Source organism: Hesperophylax consimilis, chromosome 8, assembly GCF_061612785.1.
Source record: "Hesperophylax consimilis isolate HC1 chromosome 8, BYU_Hcon_1.0, whole genome shotgun sequence".
NCBI classification, from domain to species: domain Eukaryota; kingdom Metazoa; phylum Arthropoda; class Insecta; order Trichoptera; family Limnephilidae; genus Hesperophylax; species Hesperophylax consimilis.
In genome coordinates this window covers 771,972-791,037 of record NC_142843.1, presented here as the reverse complement: position 1 = coordinate 791,037, position 19,066 = coordinate 771,972, and the positions used below count along the sequence as shown (strand labels likewise).

Below are 19,066 nucleotides of genomic sequence, written 5' to 3'. Positions count from 1 at the left end.
TTGTTGCTCCTAAAGCAGTCTATGTAGACCAGGGGTGGGAACATTGTTGCCGTCAGGGTAAATTTGGATGTTTGTAGTATAACCGGGGGGGGGGTATGGTTACATTCCAAACACAAGACTGATTTTAACTTGTCAGTCCCCAGCTCTAATTCATACTAGTTCATCCTCGTTCATTCTAAACGTTGTTTTTTTTGGGTGCTTTTAGCAGGCACCACCCCTGATGTCCATTTCAATTTATTTCAATTTCTTTTCCATCTCTTTTCTTAGGACAATAATAGTTTTATGATATCTACGGAACGGGCTGCACGCCCTGGTGCACAATGCAAATGGAAATGTTATGTATGTATTTTGCAATAACTCATTTTCAAAATGATTAGTGCAAGCATTGCTAAAAATATTAATATTTAGTTAATTCATAATTAAAGTGAATATGTGAAGGGGATAAGCATGTGATAACTTATCACTGCATAGCATTTATAATAAACATGTAAGTGATTAGGAAAAGCACTTTTACTTTGTAGTGCAGTAATCACAGCCAGAGATGTGCAAAATGGGTACCCAAAACCATTTAAAATGCAAAATGGAAATGGGTCAAAACTTTTCCATTTGAAAATGCAAAATGCAAAATGGTTTTTAGAAAAGCATTTCAAATGCAAAATGCAAAATACCTATTTTCAAAATGCATTGAAAATGCAAAATGGTTTCTCAGGTCAAACAATTAAAATAATTATAGAATTTTTAAACAATTTTGTCATTTATTAATGGACATCAATGTAGAACAAACATATTACATGATGGTAAATCCAAAAACACCACGACCATAAATATACCACTCTCACCACGACTACAGATTATGAAACCACAAAAAATTTGCGCGGGACTAATGTTGCCAACGTAAAAACATAGAAACTGCTATCTAACATTTAATATTACAGCGTCATGGCCCCATGTTCAGTATTTTTTGTAATGGTATCACTCAATTGCCAGGGCTCCTACCAGGGGCCTTAGCATGAGAAGTCGATATAGCCCTATAGCAATACGATATCGTTAAAATACGTCATCAATGAGCACTTAACGACATATGCTAGCACGATCAAAATATAACAACCGACGATTGTTAAAATTCCTTGTCTATGGTCAAAGTAGCGACGGTATCGTAAAAATTGCGAGCATGAGAATGTATCGATAGGATAACTTCCGACCGACGGTTGCTAAAAGCCCGCCGAATATAACGTGGGGTCTTGAGTGTCAGTTAAAACTTTGGTTGGCTGTCGATATACGTATTTTTTTAATAATGTCGTTCATTATGCAAAATTTCTGGTTTAATGAAAGGAGGCAGGTTAGGGAAGATCGTAGGATTGAAAGGCGTCGTTTACGCGATCAATTAAATCCGTTCGAACTTGCAGAGACGGAATTCAGACAATTGTTTCGAATATCTCGCATTATGGCTAGAGATCTCATTGATCAATTAACTCCTTTTCTAGTGTCAAAAAATACATTAGGACTTCCAGTATGCATTAAAGTGAGAGTATTAAATATTATTGATATCTTAGTAAAACAAAAACACAATATAAATCTATCCACCACTGGAACGACCACGTGAAATAAATAAATTTGTTTCGATTGCTGATGATAATTTTTCACAATAAAGTGATTAAAATGATCAAAAGTGAAGTTTATTAATTAGTTGTATTATTTATGATGTTGACAGGTACTCGCACCCATCAGCTTCTTTGCTACAGGGAGCTACCAACGTGGAGTAGGCCAAGATCACTTCTTGGCGATAGGGCAAACTACCGTTAGCAAGTGCATAAAACTGTTTATGAAAGCAGTTTTAGAACATCTGTACAGAAAATGGATACATTTTCCGGCTACAAATGAAGCCCGCAAGCAAGTAGAGAGTAGTTTTAGGGAAAAATTAAACTTTCCACATGTTCTGGGATGCATCGATTGCACCCACATCGCCATCGTCACCCCTTCCAGACACGAGGAGCAGTACAAAAACCACAAAGGATTTTATTCGCTGAATGTTCAAGTGGTAAATATTTTTTCAGAAATAAAACAGCCGGATTGTTGTTTTCAAATTTTATTGAAGGTTTTTTATGTTTGATAAACAGGTCTGCGATGCTACGTTGAAAATATTGAGCATCAACACACGCTTCCCAGGTACTGTCCATGACCAATTCATTTGGAATAATAGTTTAGTCAAAACTGAAATGAACAGACTATACAATCAGAGAATTGGGACATATTTCTTGCTAGGTATGTATTTCAACAACTCATTTTAAAAAAAGGCAAAAAAATCATAACTTAGTAGTTATATGTACCTATTATAATGGGTGTTTTGTTTCAATCAGGCGATTCTGGATATACACTCGAGCCTTATCTGATGACACCAATATTGAATGCAGTCGAGGGGAGTGCCCAATACAGATACACAAAGGCGCACTGTGAGGCGAGATGTTCCGTAGAACGCCTATTTGGGGCATGGAAGGCTATATTCCGTTGCCTCAGGAAAGACAGAGTTCTCCATTATGAGCCCGATGCTGCTGGTCAAATAATTATTACTTGTGCTATACTATACAACATGATGAAGCACTATAAGTCAGTTTCCTTGTTGAACTATATGCATTTAAAAAAGTAAGGCAACAGTACAAAATATTAATAAATTGTTCTCTATTTTCAGATTAACAGACTATTATAATGATAATGTAGAGTTAAGAGAGGTTGAGCTGCTGCACCAGCCTGAAGATGTCAGCAGGGTTGTTGCAGCCCGCAGAGTGAGAGACGAACTAGTGCGAAAGTACTTCTCCCACGAATGATAATATATTAAACAAGGAAACTGACTTATAGTGCTTCATCATGTTCAAACATTGTATCGTATGTACCTACATTGTAAAAACAATTCACGCCTCACAGAGACATTGCAAGAGTTTGAAGAAATGCTACTAATCAAATATACATATATGCAAAGCGCTGCATGCAATATTTCACAAAAAGAACTTCAATAGTACTTTAAAACATTGTATTGTATGTACCTACATTGTAAAAACAATTCACGCCTCACAGAGACATTGCAAGAGTTTGAAGAAATGCTTCTAATCAAATATACATATGTATATGCAAAGTGCTGCATGCAATATTTCACAAAAAGAACTTCAATAGTACTTTAAAACATTGTATTGTATGTACCTACATTGAAAAAACAATTCACGCCTCACAGAGACGTTGCGAGAGTTTGAAGAACTGCTACTAATCAAGTACATATTCATATATGCAAAGCGCTGCATGCAATATTTCACAAAAAGAACTTCAATAGTACTTTAAAACATTGTATTGTATGTACCTACATTGAAAAAACAATTCACGCCTCACAGAGACGTTGCGAGAGTTTGAAGAACTGCTACTAATCAAGTACATATTCATATATGCAAAGCGCTGCATGCAATATTTCACAAAAAGAACTTCAATAGTACTTTAAAACATTGTATTGTATGTACCTACATTGTAAAAACAATTCACGCCTCACAGAGACGTTGCAAGAGTTTGAAGAAATGCTACTAATCAAATATACATATATGCAAAGCGCTGCATGCAATATTTCACAAAAAGAACTTCAATAGTACTTTAAAACATTGTATTGTATGTACCTACATTGTAAAAACAATTCACGCCTCACAGAGACATTGCAAGAGTTTGAAGAAATGCTTCTAATCAAATATACATATATGCAAAGCGCTGCATGCAATATTTCACAAAAAGAACTTCAATAGTACTTTAAAACATTGTATTGTATGTACCTACATTGAAAAAACAATTCACGCCTCACAGAGACGTTGCGAGAGTTTGAAGAACTGCTACTAATCAAGTACATATTCATATATGCAAAGCGCTGCATGCAATATTTCACAAAAAGAACTTCAATAGTACTTTAAAACATTGTATTGTATGTACCTACATTGAAAAAACAATTCACGCCTCACAGAGACGTTGCGAGAGTTTGAAGAACTGCTACTAATCAAGTACATATTCATATATGCAAAGCGCTGCATGCAATATTTCACAAAAAGAACTTCAATAGTACTTTAAAACATTGTATTGTATGTACCTACATTGTAAAAACAATTCACGCCTCACAGAGACGTTGCAAGAGTTTGAAGAAATGCTACTAATCAAATATACATATATGCAAAGCGCTGCATGCAATATTTCACAAAAAGAACTTCAATAGTACTTTAAAACATTGTATTGTATGTACCTACATTGTAAAAACAATTCACGCCTCACAGAGACATTGCAAGAGTTTGAAGAAATGCTTCTAATCAAATATACATATATGCAAAGCGCTGCATGCAATATTTCACAAAAAGAACTTCAATAGTACTTTAAAACATTGTATTGTATGTACCTACATTGAAAAAACAATTCACGCCTCACAGAGACGTTGCGAGAGTTTGAAGAACTGCTACTAATCAAGTACATATTCATATATGCAAAGCGCTGCATGCAATATTTCACAAAAAGAACTTCAATAGTACTTTAAAACATTGTATTGTATGTACCTACATTGAAAAAACAATTCACGCCTCACAGAGACGTTGCGAGAGTTTGAAGAACTGCTACTAATCAAGTACATATTCATATATGCAAAGCGCTGCATGCAATATTTCACAAAAAGAACTTCAATAGTACTTTAAAACATTGTATTGTATGTACCTACATTGTAAAAACAATTCACGCCTCACAGAGACGTTGCAAGAGTTTGAAGAAATGCTACTAATCAAATATACATATATGCAAAGCGCTGCATGCAATATTTCACAAAAAGAACTTCAATAGTACTTTAAAACATTGTATTGTATGTACCTACATTGTAAAAACAATTCACGCCTCACAGAGACATTGCAAGAGTTTGAAGAAATGCTTCTAATCAAATATACATATATGCAAAGCGCTGCATGCAATATTTCACAAAAAGAACTTCAATAGTACTTTAAAACATTGTATTGTATGTACCTACATTGAAAAAACAATTCACGCCTCACAGAGACGTTGCGAGAGTTTGAAGAACTGCTACTAATCAAGTACATATTCATATATGCAAAGCGCTGCATGCAATATTTCACAAAAAGAACTTCAATAGTACTTTAAAACATTGTATTGTATGTACCTACATTGAAAAAACAATTCACGCCTCACAGAGACGTTGCGAGAGTTTGAAGAACTGCTACTAATCAAGTACATATTCATATATGCAAAGCGCTGCATGCAATATTTCACAAAAAGAACTTCAATAGTACTTTAAAACATTGTATTGTATGTACCTACATTGTAAAAACAATTCACGCCTCACAGAGACGTTGCAAGAGTTTGAAGAAATGCTACTAATCAAATATACATATATGCAAAGCGCTGCATGCAATATTTCACAAAAAGAACTTCAATAGTACTTTAAAACATTGTATTGTATGTACCTACATTGTAAAAACAATTCACGCCTCACAGAGACATTGCAAGAGTTTGAAGAAATGCTTCTAATCAAATATACATATATGCAAAGCGCTGCATGCAATATTTCACAAAAAGAACTTCAATAGTACTTTAAAACATTGTATTGTATGTACCTACATTGAAAAAACAATTCACGCCTCACAGAGACGTTGCGAGAGTTTGAAGAACTGCTACTAATCAAGTACATATTCATATATGCAAAGCGCTGCATGCAATATTTCACAAAAAGAACTTCAATAGTACTTTAAAACATTGTATTGTATGTACCTACATTGAAAAAACAATTCACGCCTCACAGAGACGTTGCGAGAGTTTGAAGAACTGCTACTAATCAAGTACATATTCATATATGCAAAGCGCTGCATGCAATATTTCACAAAAAGAACTTCAATAGTACTTTAAAACATTGTATTGTATGTACCTACATTGTAAAAACAATTCACGCCTCACAGAGACGTTGCAAGAGTTTGAAGAAATGCTACTAATCAAATATACATATATGCAAAGCGCTGCATGCAATATTTCACAAAAAGAACTTCAATAGTACTTTAAAACATTGTATTGTATGTACCTACATTGTAAAAACAATTCACGCCTCACAGAGACATTGCAAGAGTTTGAAGAAATGCTTCTAATCAAATATACATATATGCAAAGCGCTGCATGCAATATTTCACAAAAAGAACTTCAATAGTACTTTAAAACATTGTATTGTATGTACCTACATTGAAAAAACAATTCACGCCTCACAGAGACGTTGCGAGAGTTTGAAGAACTGCTACTAATCAAGTACATATTCATATATGCAAAGCGCTGCATGCAATATTTCACAAAAAGAACTTCAATAGTACTTTAAAACATTGTATTGTATGTACCTACATTGGAACAAAAAGGAACAAAAAGGAACAGGAAATACCTCAAAAATGTCAGCAAATCGATCCATTGAACTCTGAAATGATAAATAACAACTCATTAATTTAATTTAAATAACAATAGGTAGTCGACATACTAAAAGGAAGATTATAAATTAATTTATTCATTTTGAATTTCTCGCCAAACTGGATTTTACATGTTTATTAATTTTTTTTAACACAAAGAATATCTAAACAAACAGAACAATAAAAACTCCACCGCGCAAAATGGAAAAATAGTACATTGGGAATAGTACAATAAATAAATGAAATAAGTCAAAGCTGGGCATTTTATTTTGTTCTACTAAGATTTAATTCTAATTTAAAAGTACAGTGCCACACTTATAAGTTGGCGGTGGCCTAAACATGAATTGACGCTATTTCTTTATATTTTAATCTGGCAACTTACACGTGTAGCGCTGTATTTGGGAGTTATTCGAAGAGAAATAGGAAATACCTTAAAAATATTGGAGAAATTATTAATAGCTCCCACAAGCTCCTTGGATGATTTGTTGCTAGCCTCCTGCGCCATCACCATCCGAACCCCCACATCTGGCTTGTCAGTTAGCTTCCTCTTCTTGCTCGGGCGAGAAGGGGAAGCTAACTGCGCCGTCTGGAAATCTGTGGGCCCTTCTCCAACTTCATCGGAATACTGTAAAACACACAAATAATTTTCATTGATAATGAAAGATCAACTAAATTTTGACAGAATATATTATATTAACATTTTAAGACATTAGTGACTTCAACATCCTGCATTATGAGTTCAGGTCCCTCTCCTATACAGCTTTCTGGAAGTCCGCTGCCCTCAGAACTGGCTCTGCCGATGATGTTGATGACCTTCTGTGTCCATGTCTGTAAAATGTAAAAATAATGTCAGGTTAAAAGTGATTTACGGTCTTATATCAAGTGTCTCGATGATAGATTATATTAGAAGGTCAGCAAAGTTTGCTGCAACCAGTTTGTATAGGTAGGTACAAATACTCACTGTTTTCCACTGCTCGGCTGACTTAGCAGGACCCAATTCTGCCAGTTGTTCCGCCAAATTCCGAACCCCGAGGTCCCACAAACCTTCCAGCGGCGAACTCCGAATGGTCAGCCATATAGCTGGTTAGCAAATCCATTTGACTGGTCGTCGACCTTACTCTCTTCCTGAAATCATAATATCAGCATTTTGAATATCTTAAAATACTGCGTATGATTGAAATATTAGTAAAAATAACTTCAAAATTTTGACACAATAGAATGTAAGTATATCTCTTTGATAATAATGGAAATTCTTTCACATAAAAAGATAAATAAATAACTTACCCAGCTACCATTGCTTGCGACATCGTAAAATATTAAAACAAACACGGCGGTTAAAATGGTCACGCTTGAAATCTGACGTTTGACGTCTATTCAATTCATAGACAATTCCGTCCCAGTATTGCCAGCGTATATCGATTTGTATTTATTGCCTTATCGATGTCGTTAGAGTTATCAATAGCATTCTCATGCTAGGGAAGTCGTTATAAAATGGTCGGTAGATACGCTTAGCAATCCGATATCGTTAAGTTCGATCGATTCTCATGCTAAGGCCCCAGGGAGCAACTTGACAAATGTAAATTATCTCTCATAGCGAGGTTGAGGACCAACTGATATTTGGGGCTTATGAAAAAAAGATGAGTGGAGATAGTAGGAAGAATGTTGCAAAAAAGCATTTAAAATGGAAAATGCATTGAGAAAAGCATTTAAAATGCAAAATGGTTTTTAGAAAAGCATTTAAAATGTAAAATGGAAAATACCCATTTTGCATTTTGCATTTCCATTTGAAATGGATTTATTTGAAATAAAGCACATCTCTGATCACAGCAAATGTGTTTAAGGAGTGTTTTTCTGATTAAGAAATGATACTGTATCTCCTACATTCAACTGAAGAGACATAAAGTTCCTTTACTTTACTTGGTGTATTCCAGCTTTGGAATTTTTCTTTCAAAGCGTGCCTCAAATACAAGAAAAACATATTTATGTACATTAGGATGGAGTGAACCTTACGAGAAAAAAAACAAAATTTTACTTGCGATGACATCTTCAGGTGGTGCGATTAACCTTAAATTTACAAAAAACTTATCTTTTACCCATTACTAGAGCTCCTCACAAAGCGCAATTCAAGTAACTTTTAGAACCTATCTGTATGTAATCAGCAATTCCTAAATTATTAGAATCTATCTTTCTTGCGAATCTGAACAGGGGAGTGATTAAAGTTATAACACCATTTCACCATGAATTCGTTTCTGATCAACACTAACAAATCTTATGATTTATCAACATTAAATATAATAGATACTTTTAATAAACGTTCCAAACTGGTACAGTGAACACAGACTTTAGCGAAGCATTTGATAAGGTATCACATAACATTTTAATTAAAAAATACTAAAAGCTTTAAGTATTTCTGGTAGTATGTCAAACTGGTTCAAAATTTATTTGTCATCCAGAAAAATTTAACATTTGTTGCACATATTAATGAAATAGTAAATAAGGTTATGAAATGTTTGGGATTTATTTTAAGGGGGGGCTAGGGTTTTAAAATTATTTTTTTGCATTTTTTTTTTAATATGTTAAGAATATTGTGTTCAAATTTCAAGTTGATTGGAGCAAAATTGACGAAGTTACGAGTATTTTTATACCTGTCGGATTTTAACCCCTACCCGACCATACGTATAAGCCGAGCAGAGCAGGAAGCTGAGAGACAAACTAAAGAAGGCAGGATTCGTCGTAGACAGGAGCAAAAAGGTGCTTTAGACATCATGGATGATAGCAACTTCCTTTATGGACCTGGCATTGATGATTTAGTGTGAGGTAAGCCGATAAAATTTGCTTATAAACGTTTAATACAAGATTTTTTAGTGTTCAAAACTTTAAAGCGTTTTTCCCACAACTCACGTTTTCAAAGTCGGTGCCCGTCATAACTTCAAAACTACTGCACCGATCCTTTTGAAATTTTGTAAACTATTTCTGTACATAATTTACGAGGTAACGCTGGAGAGTTTTTTTCAAATTTGTTAATAATTATTATTTTACAATAACAAATTAGCCGATTTTTTTCACTAAAAATAGCGTTTTTCCCTTCAAAGTATTCCAAAAAAGTGAAAAATTAAAATTTCAAAAAACCCTCCCAGCGTTACCTGGGAAAAACTATTATCTAACGAATGAACTTTAATTTTTTGATTTCAATGACTCAACACCGAGTTATGAGGGGCACCGCCATTCTACTTTTTTTTTGAGACACGTCCGAATAATTGCTGCCATTGCCGTATTTTTTAATATTTCTCCGTGAAAATTTTATACAACATTCTTAAAATGTCATACTTTACTGTACTATTAGATTTAATAAAGAGATTGTAACTGTGTTGTCACAAAAAAATCACAAAAAATGCCTTTTTTCGTACGAATTAACCCTAGCCCCCCCTTAAGAACAGTAAAAGATTTTCCATTGCTCTATTCTTTTAAGAGTCTTCACTGCCCTGGTAAGAAGTCATTTAGAATGCAATTCGCAATACCATAAAGTACATCAAATTGAAATTGAGAGAGTTCAACACAAATTTGTAACATTCATCAATTTAAAACTATCCATACCCATTGACCAAACTAATTATTTTAATTTAATGAAATTAATGGATTACCAACTTATTTTTATGTTTTCAAGTACTATTTGTGAGTGAAAAACGATTTATTATGCTTGAATGGGTTTTTTTTTCAAATAGTACACTTGTACTTCAGTAACTCCTACCCACCCCTCATACTTTACCTTTCTCGGTTGTCTCTGACTTTTTCCACCATTCACTACTGTATACCAGAATGTTACTGTTAAAAAACTACATTACGTCGACTTCAATTCGACTCCGTATCTCGGGCGTCCCCGACTTCTCCTACCATTCAAACCACTCCTCACTCAGCACTAATAATAACAAATTTTAAGTGATATCGGTCCATCACTTTTCGAGTTTTGGGAAGCAGGCTGAAATTTGATATATTAAAATTGGTCAGTAAATATTCTGATCAGAATCAATAGTAATTGGTGAAAATCAAACCCACAAATTACTGTTTAGCTTGTTTAGTTATAATAATATATTAATAAGAATAAATGTTTTAGTAATCTTATTTTTTTGTAACAAATAGAGATAATGATATCCTCACTGCGATCTCCCATTCTGTACCTACAAAAACACAAAACTCGCTCGCAACAATTTTCAATACAAACCGGCATACTGTGAAGATTGTTACATAATAACATCATAATAATTTGAAAGCAAGTATGACAGTAACACCACTCTTGACCGTGGTGGAATCAGGAACCACAGATGTTAGTAAACATTTCAAGGATTTAGTACCAAATTATTTGTGGTTCCTATTTTCGCCAGGGTCAATTTCTGGATGATGAACTTGGATTATAAATGGTCACAACGCAATTAAACAACAAAAAATAGAATTCACTTCTTACTTGCTTTAAACGAATCAAATTTGTATGTACTTGTGTACACAAATATATGACGTCATAAATAAACACACCCGGATTTTTTAAATAAACACAGACTTCAATCAATATTTTACGTCAACACTACATTAATGCATAAGAAACAATGTACATACTGATATGAACAAATTCTCAAAGTCCTGTAGATAAGATTAACTGCCAGTGAGTTATCAGTGTTGTAAGATTAATAATAAGTAAAGTAAATTCCTACCTGAGTAATGTTTAATTGAAGAAGATAATTATATTAACTAGATTTGCAACAATAACATTTGGCTGTCATCAGTTGTTTTGTTTTGCTCTATCTAAAATTAATTTTTTACCATTCTTTTTTGTTTTCTGGCAAAAAAAAAGTGTAGTGTGTTGTGCCTTGAGGTTTCTTCTCCCTCCTGATCTTCCAGGAGTCACTTTTCGCTGCTGATTTCCAGATATTTATAAACTTTTTTACTTCTGTCATTTTTCATACTATTATTGTAGTTGTTTACTGTTGTGAATAATGGAGGAAGATTTCCCTCCTGGACCCCCTACAAAGCCCCCAGATCCCTCTCCAGACCCCCCAGACGGGGAAAATGTAGAAATTTCTGACAGTGATTCTGTCATCTTGACTTCTACCAAAAAAAGGAAATTTACTCCTTCTTCCCCAATAAAACTTGACTCGCCTTCGACTTCACTGTCCCCACCAGCACTTTCTCAACTTCCTCCAACAAACTTTTATTCTCCTCATTCCCGTGGCCCATTCATAGCATACGCCCAAAAAACTGAGCAAGGAAAAACCATCCACCCTCTTGAATTTGGCAAATTCCTATCAAATAGCAAGAATCTTTCAATCAAACCTGGAGGTGTAAAAGCCGAGGGTCGCTTCCGAATCTCCGTCGAATTCCTCTCAGGGCCAGCTGCCAACAGTTTCATCAAAAATATCTTCATTTCATCTAATTCAAAGTTCAAGGCATATATCCCTACTTTCAATGTCACTCGCATGGGCCTGGTCAGAGGTATCTCGACCGATCTGTCCATCGAAGAAATTCTGTCTTCACTTTCAACCCCCCAACACATTGGCAATCCCATAAAAGCCAGGAGGCTAAATTACAAGGACTCCTCTGAGGGTATAATTACCTGGAAGCCCTCCCAATCTGTTGTTATCACCTTTGAAGGTCAATCTCTTCCCTCCCATATATATTTATTCTTCAACTCATTACCAGTTGAAATGTATACATATCCCACCACTCAATGTTTCAATTGCTGCCGTTTTGGTCATACCAAAGCTGCATGCAGATCTCAACCCAGATGTTTTAAATGTGGAGAAAACCACGCAGCTGACCAATGTCCTTCTTCCTCCTCACCTAAATGTTTTAACTGCTCAGGCTCACATACAGCTATCAACACATCTTGCCCAGAACAATCTCGCCAAAAAAATATTAAAATTTCTATGGCCTCTCAGAACTTGTCTTTTCTGCAGGCTTCTAAATTATTCCCGCCTGTCAAAAAATCATTTGCTGAGGCTTTATCCAGCAACTCCTCATCCAACCCTCTTCCCTCCACTACAACAACTTCTTCTCGTTCAACTAAATTCACATACAAAAACGCTATCTCTAAACCGGCTCCTGGATACGATCAGCAACAACACAACTCACTGCTCTTAAATCCCAATGGTTCACCTCTTTCAAATGCCACAAATGGGTGTGCAAATAATTATAATCCGTCCTCAATGAACTCTCTTAAACTTTCTGAAAAACTCTCCCAAGACAATTCTTCATTTATCCAAACTCTTATTATTCTTCTAATTGACCTTATTTCTTCTCAAACTAATCTACCGTCCAACGCTGCTACTATTATTTCCACATTAAAATCATTTATTCAAAATGGCTCTTCAGGATGTCAGAATACTTCAGTGGAATAGCCGAAGTGCTATTTCTAACAAATCTGATCTCCTTAACCTATTAAATTCCAACTTTATTTCTTTGGCTGCTATCTCGGAGACTTGGTTTACTCCATCCACCCACTTTAATGTGGGAGGGTATTCCTGTCTCCGCGACGATCGCCCGGAAGGTTCGGGCGGCGGTGCTGCCCTTTTTATTAAGAAATCCATATCATTTTCCCCAATAAATAATATCAAACCCCCCAATGCTGACTTCCAAATGGTTGCAGCTAAAATAAAGGACACATCCTTTATTTCAGTCTATCTTCCCCCAACAGCCCACTTCAATAAACAAACTTGGTTGCAAATTGTAAGTCAACTAAGCCCTCCTTTCTTTATATTAGGCGATTTTAATGCCCATTCCCCCGTCTGGGGTTCTGCTTTCTCCGACCGAGATGGTCGAAGTGTGATGGATTTCCTAGATCAATCCAACCTTTTCCTTTTGAATGACGGATCTCCTACTAGGATCTCACGCCCCAGCACAAACCCCAGTGCAGTGGATCTCTCGATATGTTCTACTAGTCTGGCTTCTCTCTCCTCGTGGGTGGTGTCCCCCGACCCTTGCTCCAGTGATCATTTCCCGATCATCATTACTTATCAAACTTCTTTCCAATCGGACAAGTCTCATATTTCGACAAAGATTAAAACGAAACACACCAAATGGGATGAATTTAACTCTCATATGGACAAGTTCCTACTAAATTCACCCGCCACCGATATATTTTCCGTCAAAGATGATTATAATAACTTCAAATCAATGCTCATAACTGCAATAAATAAATCAAATCCTCCCCCTAAAACTAAATCTCTCAAAAAACTCCCTCCAACTCCCTGGTGGGATGAGGAATGTTCCAAAGTAGTAAGAATTCGGAAAGCTAAATCTCTTTCCTATCGTTACAATATGACTATGGAGAACTATCTTATATACAAAAACGCTGAATCCAATGCCAAAAGGGTATTGAGGTCAAAAAAAAGATCCGGGTGGTACAACTTTTGCAGTTCAGTATCTCCGAACACTCCAATTTCGGAAGTTTGGTCTATGATCCGAAGATTTCGATCCTCCTTCAGTTCACCATCTCCTCGAGCGTCCCATTCTAAATGGATAGATGAATTCTTGGACAAAATTGCCCCCCCTTCTGTTCCTAACTTAGATGAAATAACGCCCATCTATAATACTCCCATGTCTAATCATTGGCTAGACTCTCCATTCACCTTAATTGAGCTAAAAAATGGTTTATCAACAGTCAAGGACTCATCTCCAGGCAGAGATGGTATACCTTACAGCATAATCAAAAATAGTAATGATAATGTTCTAAACCACTTCTTAAGCATCTTAAATAAAATCTTCCAGACTGGTATAATGCCTGATGACTGGAGTTCTCAAATAATCATCCCTATTTTAAAAACAAACAAATCTCCAAATTTTGGATCCAACTACAGGCCAATCGCTCTTTCATCCACCCTCAGTAAACTTTATGAAAAATTAATTAAAAACCGATTAGAATTTTTTGTCGAGAGTAAACAGCTTCTCTCTCCATCTCAATTTGGATTTAGGAAAAAAAAATCCACTCAGGATAACCTTGCCATCATCAGCACTGATATTAATTTATCAATTTCTAAACAGGAAGTTTGTCTTGCCGTCTTTATAGATATAGAAGGCGCCTTTGACAATGTTTCCATCCCAATCCTGAAAAAAAAACTTCTAGGCCTTGGCCTTCCCCCCATGTTTGTCCAATCAATTATTAATCTATTTCTAGATAGAAAAATTTTCATTGAACTTCCAGATATTTCTCCTCAAAGTAGGTCTATTTGGAAGGGTTTACCACAAGGCGATGTTTTGTCCCCCTTACTGTATAATATATACACATATGATATGCATGTCACTATTCCCCCACAAATAAAAATTATCGAGTTCGCAGATGACATAGCTTTCTTCTTATCATCCAAAATCATCCCTCTTGCCGTCAAATATCTTAACGAAGCCATGAATGCCCTTTGCACATGGCTCACGTTACATGGTCTTGAACTTTCAATCCAAAAGACTCAGTGTGTCACCTTCTCAAACCGCCATAAAAACCCCCCCGTTCAAATTTTATTTAAAAATTCTCCAATCTCCAACGCTTCTGAAGTAAAATTTTTGGGAGTAACATTTGATAGGAAACTTAAATGGTCTTCCCATATTAATAATTTAGTTACTAAATGCGAAAAAAATTTAAATATCATCAGATCATTATCTGGCGTTTGGTGGGGAGCTCACCCTACTTGCATTAAGTTGCTTTACAATGCACTTATTCGAAGCCATCTCGACTATGCCTGCCCACTTTTTAGTACTGCCTCAAAAAATGTACTTAATAAATTAGACAAAATTCAATCTAAATCTTTGCGAATAATAACTGGAGCGATGCAATCGTCACCCATCAATTCCCTTCAAGTAGAATGTTCTGATCCTCCTCTTTATTTAAGGCGTCAACTATTTGCTGACAAATTTGTTCTTAAATGTTTAAATTCTAAATGTCATCAGGTTATCCCCAGCGTCTCGTTGTTCATTGACTCAAACCATTCATCTACAATCAGAACTTCAACTAAACCTATTCCTGACATCTGTAAAAATTTTAAGTCTCTCTCAGAGCTCCACATCATCCAAAATGATCTACTTCCCTTATACAAACTAAAATATAGTCACGTCACCCTATCCCCAACAATATTAGAAGGGATCGGAATCTTTAAAAGTCATTCCAATCTCCCGGCCCGAACTGTCAATAATATGTTCAATGACATTATTTTATCTAAATGGCCCAACTTTTCTCTTTTATTTACTGATGGATCCAAATCTCCCGACTCTCCTAACTGTGGTATAGGTATTAACGTTTACCACAATAATTCTAATGATAGAATATTTCATTCAATTTCAAATCAATTTTCAATATTTTCAGCTGAGTGCATTGCAATAATAGAATCTCTCAAATATATAATCAAAAATAATTTTGAACATTCCCTCGTTCTCTCTGACTCTCTCAGTTCCCTCCAAAAACTTAAATCCAGTCCTCTTCTTCATCCTGATGATCATTTTGTATGCCTTATTCGAGTGATGATAGCATCCATTCAAAGCTCTGGTAAATCTGTAACTCTGATTTGGATTCCTGGACATGTTGGTATCATGGGTAATGATATTGCGGATGCCTTGGCAAAACAAGGAGCGTCCAACCCTGTTGTTACCCTCATAAACCACATTCCCTTATCTGATATTTTTTCCATCATCAAAGAAAGATCCCGCAATGTTTGGTCAGAGTATTGGCACATTGCTAGTCAATCCAAGGGAGCCTGCTATGCCTCAATACAAAGGACTATACCATCAAAACCGTGGTTTCAGCAATTCCCTCATTTTTCCAAAAAAGAAATTTCTTCACTCATTCGAATGAGGATCGGTCATTGTTCCGTTCCTTCCCATCTTTTTAAAATTCACGTCCTTGACTCCCCAGATTGTACATTCTGTGGTCTAGAAGTGGGAACTTTAGATCACATATTTTTTGGTTGTCCCTCTCTAAACAAATATCCTCTCTTCTATCAAGCCTTAAATAAAATTGCCTCCCCTCCATTCAACATTTCATCTCTTTTAAGTCTGAACTCGACTCCAATTTTCATTATAATTTTGAAATTTGCCTATTTAAATAAAATTAATATTTAAATTCACCTTTCAATACACCTTTCTCAATAATTTTAAATGATGGCCAAGAACACCCTTGAAGGGTGAAAGCCAGAAATAATGGAAAAAAAAAAAAAAAAAAAATTATATTAACTACGCAGGTAGTAATAAATATGGTGCTACTGGAAACTTCGATTAAAGCGATGAGACGACTTTTACCAATATCTTAAGAGTACACAAACTCACATATCTTGTTGTACAATTCCAAAAAGTCAATCATCATCGTTTTCAAACACAACAAGGAGCCACTAAATGTTCCACCAATTCATCTAGAAGGAAACTAACTGCTTGTGGCCTCATAGGTTTAATACCTGGCACATAGGGGCCGTTCAAGTATTATGTAAGCACTATAGGGGGGCAGGGGGGTCTTTGCTTTGCTTATTTTTGATGACATGGGGGGTGGGGGGGTCGAGATATAATAATAATAACATAGCATTTATATAGCGCAGTTTTGTGTTGTTTCACTTCAAGTGCGAGATAGTGATTACGTCAGCACTGCTCAGCAGTAGTTATTTTGTTTACACATTGGCAACCCACACATTGTCTATGTTTGAAAACCGAATACATATTCGGGGATTCCCACAAATAATTAATACGTTTAGGTACTCGCTTAAAAAACAGAATGCATTAACAGAAAAATGCATATAGGTACCAATTTTTACGTAAGCATGGGAGGGGGGGTAAGAGCTTTGCTTACTTTTAGTGACAAGGGGGAAGAGGGGGTTAAATAATTGTAATAAATCTGCTTACATAATACTTGAACGGCCCCATATCCTTACAGAAGACATGAAGGATATAGAAGATATAGAACGACAAAGGAGAGCAACAGTACAAGGGCCGGAATGTAGCATTGTAGAGAAGATGTTCTTGCAGAAAATTGCTCTTTAAGATGTACTGCACTGCCATATACACGTCAGAAGTGTGGCGTGCTACAACAACGCATACAGGCAACTTATGCAACTATCAAGGTTCTGCAGTGCCTCCACGATGTTCACAGAAGTGAGGGTGCTCTAATTCCCCGCCTTTCTTCGCCACAGACTAGCCAGCTTCTGAGGCTGCTTCTGAGTGGATCAGCTCTCCACATAATGAGCGATGGATGCAGACGATACCACCACCTCCCTGATGGACGATCATTTCATTTTTATTTGTCATAGACTGCGATTGCACTACTCTCCTGGATTATAAATTTAAATAAATGAAAATAAAATTTTATAAATCTAAACAAAGCATGAAACAGAACAAGACACAGAAAAATAAAAAGGTAACGGTCTCAACTGGGAATCGAACCCAGGATCTGTCTTACTGGGACAATGCACCTAACCACTCAGCTATTGGGATTAAATTCTTATTAATTATGTATTAAGTCATTTTTGTCCATCTTATTTTTCAAATTCGGAATTAACAAAATTATCTTGCAACTAATGATATTTTTGGCAGCCTTCTTTATGAATGATTAAAAAGTTCTAAAAAATAGTTTTGTAGCCCAGATAGTGTCTCGGATAAACATATACGATTTTTAAATGTTTTTGTGACATATGTGCCTAGAAAAATGCTAATAAGTATCAAACATTGATGTAACGGTCCCAATATATGATTTTGATATATACTTGATTTTGCCCTTTTGAATGATTAATTATTAATTTTTTTTTTACTATTTGGTTGGGAGTGTCAATTGTGTATTGTGTCGACCATCGAAGGTTGATCCCGAATGTGCCTGAGACAAACGACGCAAGATGAACCATCACCACAAGAGTACAATCGAAACGTTGCTCTAAATGTCTATACACTCCTGCTCCAAAGGGGGGTACTAGGAAACGAGAGTTTTGTGCGTACTTTATCAAAATTCCTTTCTGCAAGCAAGCCCAAAGTGCCATCGTAAAATGTGCATTTACAATAATATATTTGACTTATGATCCATTTTGTACTATGTATCTCTTTTACTGTTTTGTATTATTTAATGATGGACTGCTGTGCGAAATGGGCGATGTCCCGTTAAAACAGTAGGTAGTAACGAATGGCTCATTTTTACCGGAAAGGGCAAAGGGAAATATAAAGAAATACGGTAGCTTCGCGATTTTGTTTTGACCCTAGAGACTCCCTTCAGATTGTACATGATTTTTAACTTCAGGTATGTAAAGATTAACCGTGTTTGGTGACCATATCCGCATTGCCAGGATCTTCCTAACCTTCCTTATCTCTTTCTCCTCTCCACTCTGTTCGGCCTAACAACGTACCGCAATTGGGGATGCCATAGTCCCTGTCTCTGCGCAATTGGAATGCTTATGTAGTGGGAACCTTAAGGAAAATCCACAGAGACACAACAATATGCCAATTTAGCAGGTGATTATTTGAATTATATTGGACATTTCAAAAGCTATGTCAATACATTGTATGCGGAAGTTTTTTCACCAATCCACGCAGAAAAGCGGATGATTTAAATTTTTTTAGCATATTGGTAAGATATTGAGAAGATACTTTTGGCATCTCCCGTGCTCTAGCAATGATATTGA

The 19,066-nt window shown here is 35.7% G+C and overlaps 2 long non-coding RNA genes across 3 annotated transcripts; both read right to left on the bottom strand.

Annotated features, from left to right (window-relative positions):
* Nucleotides 1–2,070: 2,070 nt before the first annotated feature.
* LOC149421360 (uncharacterized) lies at nucleotides 2,071–2,951 on the bottom strand. The gene is made up of 2 exons (XR_016302493.1): nucleotides 2,328–2,951; nucleotides 2,071–2,211 (listed from the first exon to the last, which is right to left on the bottom strand). It is a non-coding gene; the product is annotated as an uncharacterized LOC149421360 (long non-coding RNA).
* Nucleotides 2,952–6,227: 3,276 nt separating this feature from the next.
* On the bottom strand, nucleotides 6,228–7,980 carry LOC149421359 (uncharacterized). 2 transcript variants are annotated; one of them, XR_016302492.1, is made up of 4 exons: nucleotides 7,734–7,980; nucleotides 7,411–7,574; nucleotides 6,880–7,074; nucleotides 6,228–6,460 (listed from the first exon to the last, which is right to left on the bottom strand). It is a non-coding gene; the product is annotated as an uncharacterized LOC149421359 (long non-coding RNA). The 2 variants fall into 2 exon arrangements; XR_016302491.1 differs by having other exon boundaries at nucleotides 7,411–7,980.
* Between the last annotated feature and the right edge of the window lie 11,086 nt (nucleotides 7,981–19,066).